The 14,079-nt window shown below is 36.0% G+C and overlaps 1 long non-coding RNA gene and 1 pseudogene across 1 annotated transcript in view; both read left to right on the forward strand.

Annotated features, from left to right (window-relative positions):
* LOC107653116 (uncharacterized) overlaps positions 1–746 on the forward strand; it is a 1,307-nt gene extending 561 nt beyond the window's left edge. Inside the window, exons 2-3 of the long non-coding RNA XR_001630185.1 lie at positions 265–354; positions 487–746. This is a non-coding gene — a long non-coding RNA (uncharacterized LOC107653116). The remainder of the gene's footprint in view (positions 1–264; positions 355–486) is intronic.
* A 29-nt stretch (positions 747–775) lies between these two features.
* LOC107653117 (janus kinase and microtubule-interacting protein 3-like) overlaps positions 776–14,079 on the forward strand; it is a 46,082-nt pseudogene continuing 32,778 nt past the window's right edge.

Below are 14,079 nucleotides of genomic sequence, written 5' to 3' on the forward strand. Positions count from 1 at the left end.
TCTCAGTTAAAAGTGTGAAATGGACAGGAAAGTGCAATATGCTAACCCAGGGGTGCCCAAACTCGGTCCTGGAGGGCCGGTGTCCTGCAGAGTTTATCTCCAACTTGCCTCAACACACCTGCCTTTAAGTTTGTAGTATGCCTAGTAAGAGCTTGATTAGCTGGTTCAGGTGTGTTTAATTGGGGTTGGCGCTAAACTCTTCAGGACACCGGCCCTCCAGGACCGAGTTTGGACAGCCCTGTGCTAACCGATATCTCTTTCCAGGTATTATAGGCCTCCTTGGATGATTTATTGCACTGCTTGCTCAACCAGTGACATGAAGCTGTCGGAACTACTACTTTGTCGTAACTGCAGGTGGGAGGAATGTTTGGAAAATTTCTTTCAAAACAGTATTTTTTTCAATTCTGTTTAGTGCCACTAGTGGCCTAGAAATGAAGCTCTGCACCTTTAACATCAGTCATTTCATGTTTTGTTCTCCCGTCTTAGCTCTCCGTTGCCATTTCCAGGGCTGGAGGATAAATCACAGCACTACACTAGGATGATGATGATGATGATGATGTTGTTCTGCAGTATTATTTAAGCCATGCACAATGATGCAGTTTCAATCAGCAACCACATGGAAGGAACAGCATGCTGTGTGAATCCTGAATCACTTCCAAATAAACAAGAGCTATGCAACGAGTGGAGTAACACAACCCACATGTATGTAGTTGGTTGTTATTTAATGCATAGGCTGGATGATGACGTGATGCTGTGGGACTATGTTGTTCTGCAGTATTATTTAAGCCATGCACAATGATGCAGTTTCAATCAGCAACCATATGGAAGGAACAGCATGCTGTGTGAATCCTGAATCACTTCCAAATAAACAAGAGCTATGCAACGAGTGGAGTAACACAACCCACATGTATGTAGTTGGTTGTTATTTAATGCATAGGCTGGATGATGACGTGATGCTGTGGGACTGAGATGCAGTTGCAGTGCATTGACCAGCGGGCGGCTACAGTAGCTGTCTTTTCCTCTGTCTCTCCCACAAGGCAACCCAGGATAGAAGCCAGGCTTCACGCATCCCGCAGAACTGCCAGATCCTAGTGTGTATGCATGTGCACACGCCTGCACGTATGTGTGTGCGTGCCACCCTCCCCTCCTTCCTTCCGGCATCATCCCTCGCTCTCCATCAGGGATGGTGAGGGAGTGTTTATGGTAAGTGTGAGGAATCAAATCTCTCTTGCTTCAAAATCTCTACTCTAACATGCAGTAGCTCCCTCTCGTTCCTCCTTTTTTCATGTTATTCCCTCCTGGTGATCCGACGTCTGTATTGCTGAGGATCCAGCTGTCTGAGCAGCCTGCAAGCAGCTCTGTTCTGAAGGGATTCAAGCATCTTCTGCGTGGAATTCAGGGCATGACAACATGCATCCCTTGTCGTTTCAGAGCATGTGCTGCGAATCATACAGAATGATGGAGGACCAACAGCTCCCTGGATAAACCCTGCAGACTAAAACAACATCACAACTCAAATCATGCACTTAAGGTGAGTCTCAATCTTTATGCATTGAATTCCTTTCTAGCAGGGTGGTATCAAGCGTGCCATTACCATATAACGATCCCGTTATCGGCCTGCTGGGATGTTTGTCAGAGCTGTCAATGCGAGCCGGTGCAAAAGGGGAGATACTGATCAAATGGTGTTTGTAGCAGCTACAGCCTCGCTTGCACAGGTTGGAATAACGTCCACAGGCTGGCATCTGCCCACTGGGACGTTTGTTGCCATCTGCGATGCAAAGAGACTTGTTCTGCTTGACGTTTATTTTCTTCAAACGCCTGGCAGAGAAACACTGCACAGGTTGTATTTATCATGCAAGCGAAGGATGACGAAATGTGCATCTTTTTTGAGCATGTGATCGGCAGCCTAAAGGAATTAACTCGTTGACTTCAGATGGGGGGGGGGGGGGGTTTAGAAAGGGTTTTAGGGGAAGTTTTGGCATAAGCAACAAAATATGAATGCACATAGACAGATTTATGTTTTAAGCATTGGTTGTGATGCATGTAATTGAAAGAAGGCATGGATATTGACTAGATGTCGCTTTCAAAACGAGTTTGTCTACAAACAGGTTGCATGATGTTGATGCACTTATAATAACATGAGAAATGTGATTGTTGTTTTAGCCTCTACAGTAGGTTGTTTTATATAATTGGAGAGGATGCAAATGATAGTAGCATATATTTTTTAAATAGACTAATCAAAGATGATGAATATGCTTGCTTATACGCATATACTTTTGCACTAGGTCAGGAACCTGTAAATATCCGATAATGATTAAGATTTAGTGTTCTTTCAGTATCATTGATATACTGTTATAATTTTTGTAAATATTTGAATTAGATTTTATTTTTATATTTTCTGTTTTCACTTTAATTTCTTGATTTTATGCATTTTTGTCTTTTTTATTAGTTTTGTTTTTAAATGTCTATACAGTTTTGCATTTTAATTTATAAATGTTTAATGAATTGAAAAAAAATGAATGAAAAAAATAGTGTTTTATATTTTCTTTTATTTCAGCTCATGTTTATTTTATTTCAAGTAACAAAAATGTTTAGTCAACGAACCCTTTTAAGTTTTAAGAGCAGCTAGACATTTTTATCATTCATTTTAGAGCATATTGCATAAAGTCTGCTGAGTCCCTGAAATTCACTCAGATTAGACGCTTCAAGTAATCTCACATCCAGAATTTTAAAGAAACAGTTCACTCAAAAAAATGAAAGATTTGTCATGCTCGCCGCTCATATAGCTCTCCTATATGGGGTCTTCTGAACCCGTTATGATCTTTACAAAGCTTAGACTCAGTGTTGAATTATCATTAGACAATAGCTGATCTGTGTCCAGGAAACAGCTTGTGATATTTATTTAGCTTTGATAAGGCAATAAGAATTTAGTAAGAGGTAATTGTAAGTAATTGAGCTGTACCCCAGAGCTGTCATTATAGCTGCTCTATGTATGAAAAGTGCCGTTATCTTACTCAATGATCCACATAATGTGTTCAGTTCAACTGGGCAAAGCTGAAGGGTGTCTTTCATCACTTCTAAAGTGAGATTATGTTAAAGAATGTAGTTAGAGATGCCTGCTTCAGTACAGGCTTGCTGTCAGTCTATCATACTTTGACGAGTACTACACAATTTGTAGACAGAAAATATATTTTAAAAATGTAATTGTTATAAGTACATTTTGAAACTGGTTGTTGGATTATTTCATTTACATTTCAAAATTGTAATCAATCTGGCCATTATGTCGTTTATATCTAGTTCTAATGCTTCATTTAAACACAATTTGATACTTGTTCAGGATGCTTATCTATTAAACTGCATTGTTTTTAGTAAGGTAAGATTTAGTACAGTTTTTAGTATTTTAGCGTTTAGTAAGCTATAGTGCTTCTTCGGAAAAACAACTGATAATTTTTGTTTTTAAAATATAACAAATGTCAAAAGTGATTCAGATATAGCTGCGCCGCTATGTCTAGAATGGAGCCAAAGTACAAAAGTATCCAAGGATTTGAGACAGTTGCAAAGTGCATCTCTGATGTGATTACATGCTCAATAAAAATGTGATAAACTGAGTGCTTTCAAAGCAAATTAATTCATAAAAAATGCTTATACGTATGTGTAATTGCTCTTTTGCAATTATAAAAGTGGTTTAAACTTACAGATGTTTTTCCTTTAATCTAGAGAGGTTAGAGATCTTTTCTGTCCTATTTTGTCCTTTTCCGATTACATGTAATCTATAAACCAGTTGGAATGTTGCTAGATTCCTCTTATCTCTAGTCTGCTGAGAGAGCTGGAAAGATGTTTCTGTGGGGATTGGATGTGGATTTAGGATTTGTAATAGTGGTAAGCAGAGAAAACCTTCCAGTTTCTCTTTCCAGAATGTAGACTGCTAAAACAGCAAGCGGGTCTTTTTAATATAAAGCGCTTTTCATTGCTCAATGGACTACAACAAATCTGTCTCAGATGTTTCTCCATGGAGGAAATAAAAAAAACAAGACATACCTCAACTGTTGACATACTGCTTAGATCAGTTGGTTAGAATACATTTGGATTTCAAACGTTTGTATCTTGGCAAATTGGAGCACATTGAGATCTCTTCTGAAACTATAGAGACGATGTGAGGTTACTGTCTTTTTCTCACGAGAAAAAAAAATGAGAAGCAGGAGACTTTGGCTCCATTTGCTCTTCACTTCATTTCATTTCTGTCAATTGAGATGTGATTTGAGATCATTTATTGATGAAACTAGTGTCAGAAAATAATGCTTTATTACAAAAGAAGTAAGAAGCCAGCCAGGCACTCCCACAGTCTTCTTGCTAATAAAGTGTTAAACACTTGAAAAAGGGCAATCAATGCCAATTAGTACATAATCTGATGTTTATACGAAATAAAAATCACTATTATAATGAGGAACTTTTATCATTCATTTATCAATGATCATTTAAATGAAGGAATTAACTAATCAGTGCTGGCCAACAGAGATTAGCATTTGTGTGACGTCACAGCGATTATTCCCAGTGCTTAGAAACGTATCTCTTCTAGTTAAGATGAACCTCACGTTTGTGAAAACGCTTTACGCAGGTCAGGATATGAAAGAGAACGGTGCTGACTGTTAAAAGCACAAAATTGCACTTCAGTTTGACTTGACAAGCAAGGCAACGAAGTTAAGAATATAGCTTATTATGAACTCCACAAAAGTGTTGCCTGATCTTACTAACCCTCAGATAACGGGGAACTTCTCTAAAGTATTGAATTAGATATTGATTGAAATAACCATAACACTGTTGAATCTAATACCACTATCTAGAGAGCAATGGCTACAGAAAATTATTTACACAATATTTATTCAGATAATATGTATTTATGTTTATATTTACATATTTAAAGGGGAAAATCATAAATTTTATTCTAATTTTATCTGGCAGAGAGCAGACTCTCATTTGGTATTCAGCTCATGAGTCTCTGTTTTCTGTGCTGTGAGCCTGTGACCTAATCAATAAATGGCACTAATACCATTTTCTCTGTTGTAAAGTCAACATGCAACTCAGTTTGCAACCCATTTTACTTCAATATTCATATGCTTTTAACCATCTAAAAGTGATAGGATTGTGAAAATTGGGTGCTGAACACCAAAATGAAGCCATGAAATCAGCTGAAGGTTCATTGCAAGGGCAGAGCAATACATTTTAATAAATGTTTTCTTCATTTATTCCAAATAAGAATAAAATGCATAGATTAATTGTTCCAGGATTGTGCATCTAAAGTAAAAATGGGTCTTATTTGATTTTATGTTGACTTTAAGATATTTACAATGGCAAGTCTTTTAATTAGAATATGTAGCTGTTGACTCGCAAATATAAAAGTGTCAAATTTTCTTTTTTTTTTTATTGTAAATTTTAAAGTTATTGTAAAAGATGTCTTGTGTTGATTTTAGACCTGAAGACTTGAAGACTTAATATCAAATATTTTGTGGCTTTTAGTCAATTTCTGTTAGCTTTAAGGTCATCTAGTGTGGTACTAAAAGATGACAAAATACATTTTAACAGAATGGAAAATTAAGTGCTTTATTCTATAGGAAAATGGAACAAAATACAATATGACCCAATTTTAATTGGAAATTTGTCAACAGAAAAGAAATTGCATTAATTAATGGGCTTTTTAATTTGTATTTCAAGCTGATTTTTTTTTTTTGTGAAACAGTCAAACTATAATTTTTTTTCTACATCTTGGTGAGCTTTTTAAATCCTTGTTTCCTTGTGAACTGCAGGTGGATGGAAAGATGTAGCTGAGGAACAAACGGAAACCAATTTTGACCTTTCACAAACTCAGGTCATCCCTGAAAGGGGCGTGGCCTGTGGAGTACCGCCCAACATGTCCAAGAAACCCCCCAGTGGGCGGGGCAAAGGGGAGCGGCCTGACACCATGGCAGCACTGCAGGCAGCCAATGAGGAGCTGAGGGCCAAACTCACCGAAATCCAAATTGAACTGCAGCAGGAGAAAACCAAGGTTTGAATCTAGAGCTACTTACTGTTTACACGACTCCATTTCAGATGTATTATTTTGTTTCTGTATTATGTAGTTTGACTACATTCAGGCTGGAAATGGCTTCTCAGCGGCAGCATTTCTTTTTTTTTCGTTTTTATGTTGACCTCATTTCCTTCTGTACATTTGAAAGATTTATTTTCTCTAGAGTTCAGTCTCTTTGTTGTCACGTCATCTTCTTATGTCACAACGATTGCCTTTTAATTCTTGCTCTCTGTGGATGGAAGGATCAGAGCCAATGTTTCACAGTCCCTAGGACAAAATATTTGTTATTTGTAGTACTTGCTGTATGAATCTGTAATTGACATAAACTACCGTTCAAAAGTTTGGGGATACTAAGAAATTTGGACATGTTGGAAAATTTATATTTAGCCAAGGATACATTAAATTAAATTAAAACGCTTTTATTAATTATCATTATTTATTCTCTTTACTCACCATCTTTTTATTTATTTATTTATTGGAGCGTAAATAATTTTTATGTTTGAATTATTTTTTGATCAGTCAATAATGACAAAAAAATAAAAATTTTGGGCTGAATAACACCTTTAAACAAAAATGTAAGTGTTATTAACAAGCAGTGCACCCTGATTTCATACAAGAAGCACTTGAGAAATTCAATCCCTCAAATTCAGTAACACCGACGTCATGAACCTCTTATGTTTTATGGATTGGGCTTATTTAGTTTAAGTGGCTGCGTGTGTGCTGTTAGCTGCTTTATGGCTTCATTAGCACTGGGAAACAGTGATAAATGAGGGTGAAACAAACTATAGGCATTCTGTCTTGTTCAGTGTTCAGTGTCAGGCTAGCTTGTGACTGGCAGCAGATCAGGGGGATCTAGCTTAGTCAGTTACATCTGTGTCTTGTTGATCTCAAAGGGTGAAGATGGTCTTTAAGAGGCGTGAGAGTATCCAAACCATCCATTCCATGGCCTGATGATTGACAGATGGGTGTGAACCTCTGTTCACTGTCATACGGACACTTCATTTGATTCGATCGAAGATGAGCACAATGCACTAATGTCTCAGTTATTCGGTTGTGACATTGAACTGAAGACATTCTCGGAGATGAAAAACTAATTTACTAGGTTAAACCTGTGATCTAAACCTGCTCATAAATCATGAAAAAAAAAATGAGAGCCAAATGGAAAAGAGACAGAGTAATTCAGAATGCTATTAAAAGTCGTTTGTAAAACCATTTAAAGTCCAGTGAGGTTCACAGTTTGGGAAAAGTTAAAATTGTCTTTTGTCGTAGGCTTTTGAAACTTCGATTCATAAATGTTGGTTTGCTGTCGTTGGTTGCGCAAGGGCTGCTTGTGTTTCATAATCGAGGTTTGCTGATTCTTATGCACGATGATTGCAAATATCAGCATGTAATGGTGCATGTAAAATATAAAGGATATATGTAAAGATTTGTTATGTCACACATGATTAGGCCAGTCTATGTAAAACTCAAAAAAACTAGTTGTTGTTTTTTATCATTTAATGACATGATAATATAACACAGAGTATATTTTTATAAATGTACATTAATTCAAAAAAGAAAATGTGAAATATTTTGCTTAATTTTTGTATTTGTTTACTTATGTTTGATTGATTTCAATTATTGTTGTATCAGCATAGACTGCATATTAGCTCTTTCACAGCTTTTATGTATATTTAATTTACACTATATTGGCTTTGAATGTGTAATTAAATCAAAGCAATCAATTTTATAGTTTTATGTTGTTTTTGTTCATTTTTGTTTTTGCATTTAATTTGGCTATGAATGATTTTGAATGCTGGTTTTTCAAAAGATGTTTTTGCAAATGCTTTTCTTGTGAAATTTTATTCATCAAAGAATCCTGGAAAAAGGCTATTAAGCAGCGTATCTGTTTTTTTAAATGTTTCTTGAGCAACAAATCAGCATATTAGAATGATTTCTGAAGGATCATGTGACACTGAAGACTGGAGTAATGATGCTGAAAATTCAGCTTAGCAATCAAAGGAATAAAATACATTTATACAGACACTATATTAAAATAGAAAACCGTTATTGTACATTGTAAAAAAAAAAAATATCACAATATTACAGTCTTTGCTGCATTCTTGATCAAATAAATGCAACTTTGGTGAGCATAAAGAGACTTCTTTCAAAAACATTAAGAAAATCTTACAACATTTGAACATTAGTATTTTTTTTTTTACATTTTCTGCCAAAGTTTTAATATAGTTAGATGTGATATATCATTTTGATCATACCTCCCACCCCTATGTGTGTGTTTCTGTGTCCGTTCATTATGTGTGTGTGTGTGTGTGTGTGTGTGTGTGTGTGTGTGTGTGTGTACATACTGCAGTGGCTCTCAAGATCAATACACACGTCTCGGGGTGAAATTAAATGACAGCGAGGTTCTGCCAGAAAGGACACCAAACAGTACTGATGGCCACCAACGAGCATTCATGCTCAGAAACATTTAAATATCACACAGGATATTAATGTACCAACCCTTCTTCTTGACCCTTTCATCATCTGAATCGTTTAAAGCAGTCATAAGGGACATCATTATTACTCTAATTAATCATCATAATGTCGGCCACAGTTATATTAATGCTACCATTAAGAAAATGTCGGACTGATTTTAAAAAGTGCTATCAGACAATGTATAGCGGATAGAATAATGAGGTTAAATTATCTCACAGTGGTCTGTGTGTGTGTGTGTGTGTGTGTGTATTCTGTGCACATACCTACAGAGATCCTGCTGCTGTCCTTGCTTATATTCAGGACTTTTATCTGATTCTCCTTGCTGATGCAGTACGATCTTTGATTTAAAAGCTAAGTGTAAATGATCTGGAATAATGCATTTTCTCCCTGTGCACATCCTTCAGCTGTGGGAGAGCTTTATTTTACTATTCTGACCCTTGTACTGCAGAACTGGGAAAACACTCTAACAGGCCAATTACTGCCAGTGCCGAAAGTCAAACACACCGCTGTACCTTGTTTTCTGTAAAATTGCTTTTCTGATTGCAGGAACATGAAATGCAATGCTCAGGAGCGATTCAGGCCATCGGTATTGTGGAGAAAGAGAGGGAATTTATTCGTAATTTGTGATGAACAAAGAGTGTTTTGTGTTTCAGTGTGGAGATCTGCAGGGAAATACATTCAGAGACAGGCTAGTTTTGGTTAAATAGCCAAAAGTGATTCTTGAATTCTGGCCTGCGTGTGAATGAGTGATGTCTCTGAGAATCATGTTAGACTTACAGAGAGCCTGAAGAGAACAACACATGGTTATGACTGTAAAGTTCAGCCATAAATAAAAAAAAGTGTCATTATTTACTCACAAGTAATGTTGTACCACATATAAGTGTTGTACCAAACACTTTCTTGTTTCCACAGAACACAAAATTAGACTTTTTGAGCTTTGTTTCCATGCTTTTTTCAATGGTATTGGAATGATTGAGGACTGAAGTCTTTTAGAATGAAAAGGAAAGTTCAAGAGTAATGTGTGATTTGTGAACAAATCATATTTTGAGTCCGATCTTTTCAGTGAATCAATTAACCTGATTCACAAAACCGCATACGAATGATTCATTCATGAATCAGATTGATCCGCTTGTCAAGTTCAACTCAATGACTCAGTAAATCACTGGAGGGAAGATTTTCAGTGACTAATGCTTTAAATTATTTTTCTCACACTAAGCTTCAAAGCTTGGAATACAGCACAAAATGAGTATTTTAGACTAGTTTTATGGTGCTTGTGTGTCTTTGTATGAAGCTTTAAAACTTTAGTTTCCATTCATTGTTATTGGATAGAAAAGATTGACCAGTACAATCTTCAAAAGTTCTCCTTTTGTGAGTCATATGAATTTGAAATGACATGCAGATGAGTAAAACTAATGAGTGACTTTTCATTTATAACTATTCCCATGGTTATTATAGTATTATTTATATACAATTATAGTTTTTGTTAATATTTATAAAATGTAATTTATACATTTAATTTAATGTATTTGTTTTAATATTTCCTAGTAGTTTTAGTGCTGCATTCCAAACTTATTTCAGTTAGTTACCACTTCTAAGTTTTTTTTTTCCATAATGTGTGTGCGTGCGTGCATGCATGCATAAATATTTCTTGCATTTATATTTTATTTCAGCCTTATTTCAGTGAACAAATATATTTTAATGGTTTTAGTCAACAATAATAACCCTGACTATCCCTTTTAAGATATTGTAAGATGCAATTCAAGTTAAGTGCCCTTATATAAACACCACACTTTACCACTGTCAAGCACAAGATGATTTCTTAGACTTGGCATGTGATTCAGAGATGAACCATGAGCGTAGTTCTCAGGCCGTCAGCATGCACACCCATGAAAATAAAGATGTGGTTTTGGTGAGTGCAGTGACAGCGCAGGCAGCACTGTGTGAGAACTGTCAGATCCTCATTAGATGTGCCGTCAGACTGCTGCTAACAGCGTGCATCAATGCAGCTATTGTGATGGGCTTCCTTAGACTGACAGTATAGGGGACATAGGAGCTGTCTCTACTGTTGTTAGGCCTGAATGAACAATACTCTTCATGTATGATGGAAGAGACGGTGCTGGTGTCTCACACGGCATGTCTCCATCTGTAAATACTCACAACTGCTTGGTGGAGTCGAGCAGAAAGCAGAGGTTTGGTGGGGGTTTTGAGGCATGGATTGCTATTATGAGTGAGAAATGTCTTTACTTGACCTTATACATTATACATTTTTTTTCTTGTGAAATCCACTTGTGAAATGCACTGTATCTGCTGAATGAAATCCAATACTTGTTTCTTGCTAATTTTGGGATGATATTCCAAAAATGTCTGTTTTGCTGTAGCACAGGGGCCACCCTCGTCGGTCGAACGTCGGTCCTGGAGAGCCGCAGCCCTGCAGAGTTTTGCTTCAACCCTAATCAAACACACCTGAACAAGCTAATCAAGGTCTGAACGGTTACTAGGAAGCTACAGGCAGGTGCGTTTTAATTAGGGTTGGAGCTGAACTCTGCAGGGCTGCGGCTCTCCAGGACCGGAGTTCGCCACCCCTGCTGTAGCACTTCATACTTTTTCACAAAATATGATGTGCATTTTGTAGCGTTGTTGCTTTTGACAACCATTTGCAAGGTGAAGTCTTGTTTTATTCCTTAATCACCAGACATTTCTGTCTTCCTCTGAGTCGGTTTAAAAGTATTTGCTCAATTCTCTGCCGATTCTCACATGTATGGATTATTATGAAGAGATTATTTTATGCCTAATCCTGAATTATTAAAAAAATATAAGAAAAAAATACAAACATGACCCTGTTGTTTTCTGCATCATCTGTGAGTGTTGTACTGCATCTAAACTGACAAAAACATTCTGATTTTGTGAAAAAGCTAATTTATTTATTCAAAAACTTGTGCTTATGTAAAGGTCTTTGACATTAAAGTGAGTATTTGAACAAATTTTTCCAATCCTTTGCAGATTGTCGATTTCATTAAAATCACAACTTTTGACATTTGACTGCTTTTGTTATTTTGTTAAATGCATTAAAGCGGATTCATATATATATATATATAACTTGAAAAATCTTCATTCTTATTTTGTGATAAAACTGTTTTTATGGAGATTTTTTTAACTCAGAGTCAGCATCATCAAATTAGTTAATAGTTGGTTATAATGTTTTATTTTTTATTTTTTTTTTTCTCAAGAGTTCATCAGTCAAACAGTCAAAGTTCATGGCTGTTTCCTGACCATTAGAATTAAACAGGTGGTGTTTGCTCTTGAACCTTTGAAGATATGCAAATGAAGTATGTTCTGATTGGTTAACCTTCACATACTGTTGTAGTTCAAACTGTAGGATAAATTTGTACTGAATAGGTGCTTATATGCAAATGTGGTTGGTCATATGTTGGTCATAAGTCATTTTTGCAGCTTTATAAATGGTTTTTATGTACACGGGAGAGACTTTTGTGTTATAGAGTACTGTGTTTTTTGAGAAAATTGCTTTTTTTTTGGGCCACTTTTTCAATAAAAATTTTTTTTCCTAGTTTCAGTCCTATTTCCTGACCCCTGTTTCAGTCTCCCTCAGAGCAAAATGTCAAGATGATGTCTGTCAGAGAAGGAAGACTGAGATTCAGATGTTTTTGATGTTTTTCTCTGCCATTGTTTTTTTGTTTCCTTCAAACATCAAAGACTGGCATAAAAGAGTTTTCCAACCTAGTGCAACCCTGTCTCCACTGCACGGCCATTTGTGGATCCTTCACATGTTTGTATAATTTATTTTATTTTATATTTTGCACTTTATCTTGCTGTGATAGAGAGGCCACATTACAACTAATGTGCCACAGTCTGTTCTGATAAACTGCTCTGTTTTGGCAATGCATTATTTATTTTACATTAAATAAAGATATGTTCTGGGTTGAATAATAGTTAAGCTCTATTCACAGCATTTGTGGTATAACGTTGATTACCACTGCAATTTCAGTGGGTTTAAAAGAAGAAATGTGAAGCTTGACTAATCTATCTGTCTATCTGTCTATCTGTCTATCTGTCTATCTATCTATCTATCTATCTATCTGTCTGTCTGTCGCAAAGAAAAGTGAGGCTCGTAAAACCATTCATTCATTCATTCATGTCAAAAAATAATGTTTGTCCTTTTATTAGTGTTATTATTTTTTAAAACTAGTTTTGAATAAAAAAAGTACCTCTCATTTTTTCTACCACTAGGTTATTAGGATAATAAATAAATGTATTGATTTTAGTCAATATTTTAAACATATTATTGAAAATTTGTGTTACAACCTATGCTTTACTCATGAAATAAAATAAAATTATATGAAATGTTACAAAATAAATAAATAATAAAAGGTAAAAGGTACTTTTTATTTTTATGGTGTTAATAATTTCTTACCATAAAAATTAATTCAAATTTTTGAATACACTTTAAGTCAGAAAATTACTACATTTTGAAAATGATAAATCATTTTCTGTCTTTATCGACATTAAGCCACAAATGCTGGCAATAGCGCTCTGAACTGATACTGAACCCTGAACTTTAATTTAAGGTCACGGCTGGCTGGTTCTTCACCAGAGGCTAATGGGATCTCACAGCCTCCAGCACCGCTGACTCTCACTGGACTCGAACCTCGTCTCCACATGCTCTCTTACGCAGCATTAAAATGCAAACTCTCTGTAGGCCCAAAATGACTTCTCTTTGCTGTTTTAAGGGATTCATAGGGATCTCATTATAATATTACCGCCCCTTAATCTGTAAGTTTACACCCACGGCGCCGTTATTGTGTTTTCGCAAGCATCCCATGGCGGAAGTTTGAGCAAAATATGCTAACTGTTCTGTCTTTGGCTGCACAGAACACTATTTACAGTCCCAGCCTCAGAGGAGACAAGAGAGCAGTGCATTTATTGATTTATTTAATGTATATTGCTGCTGCCACACAGATCTAAAATAAACATGCGATTTATTTCCCAGCTGTTTACGTTCACAGACATAACTGACTATTTTGTAACTCGTGTGTTTTAATGTAAACTTGTTTGTGAATGAGAACTTAGTTTAGTACTCACATGCTGTGACAGCCGCTTTCTGTCCGTGTGCACTCAGAAAACCATATATCAGAAGTTTAAACTCATATGGTTTAAAACGCATGATTTCAGCACGATAAACATGCTAATCAGAACCAAAAAAGATGTTTTTAGCAGGTCCGAGCTGTAATGGCGCAGCTCTATTCTGGAAAAGTGGGCGGGGAGCAGCAGCTCATTTGCATTTAAAGAGACAGGCATGGAAAATAGTGTGTTTCTGCTTCCACTCAAAATAGGCATTTTCAAAATGATATAATAAATGATCTGTGGAGTATTTTGAGCTGAAACTTCACAGACACATTCTGGGGACACCAGAGACTTATATTACATATTGTAAGAAGGGGCATAATATGTCTCCTTTAATGTATTATCTTAATTATGAACACACTGGTTTGTAGTGCAAACCGTTTGACCGTTTACTGCACTTTATT

The sequence above is a fragment of the Sinocyclocheilus anshuiensis genome, unplaced genomic scaffold, assembly GCF_001515605.1.
Source record: "Sinocyclocheilus anshuiensis isolate Anshui unplaced genomic scaffold, SAMN03320099.WGS_v1.1 scaffold1328, whole genome shotgun sequence".
NCBI lineage: Eukaryota > Metazoa > Chordata > Actinopteri > Cypriniformes > Cyprinidae > Sinocyclocheilus > Sinocyclocheilus anshuiensis.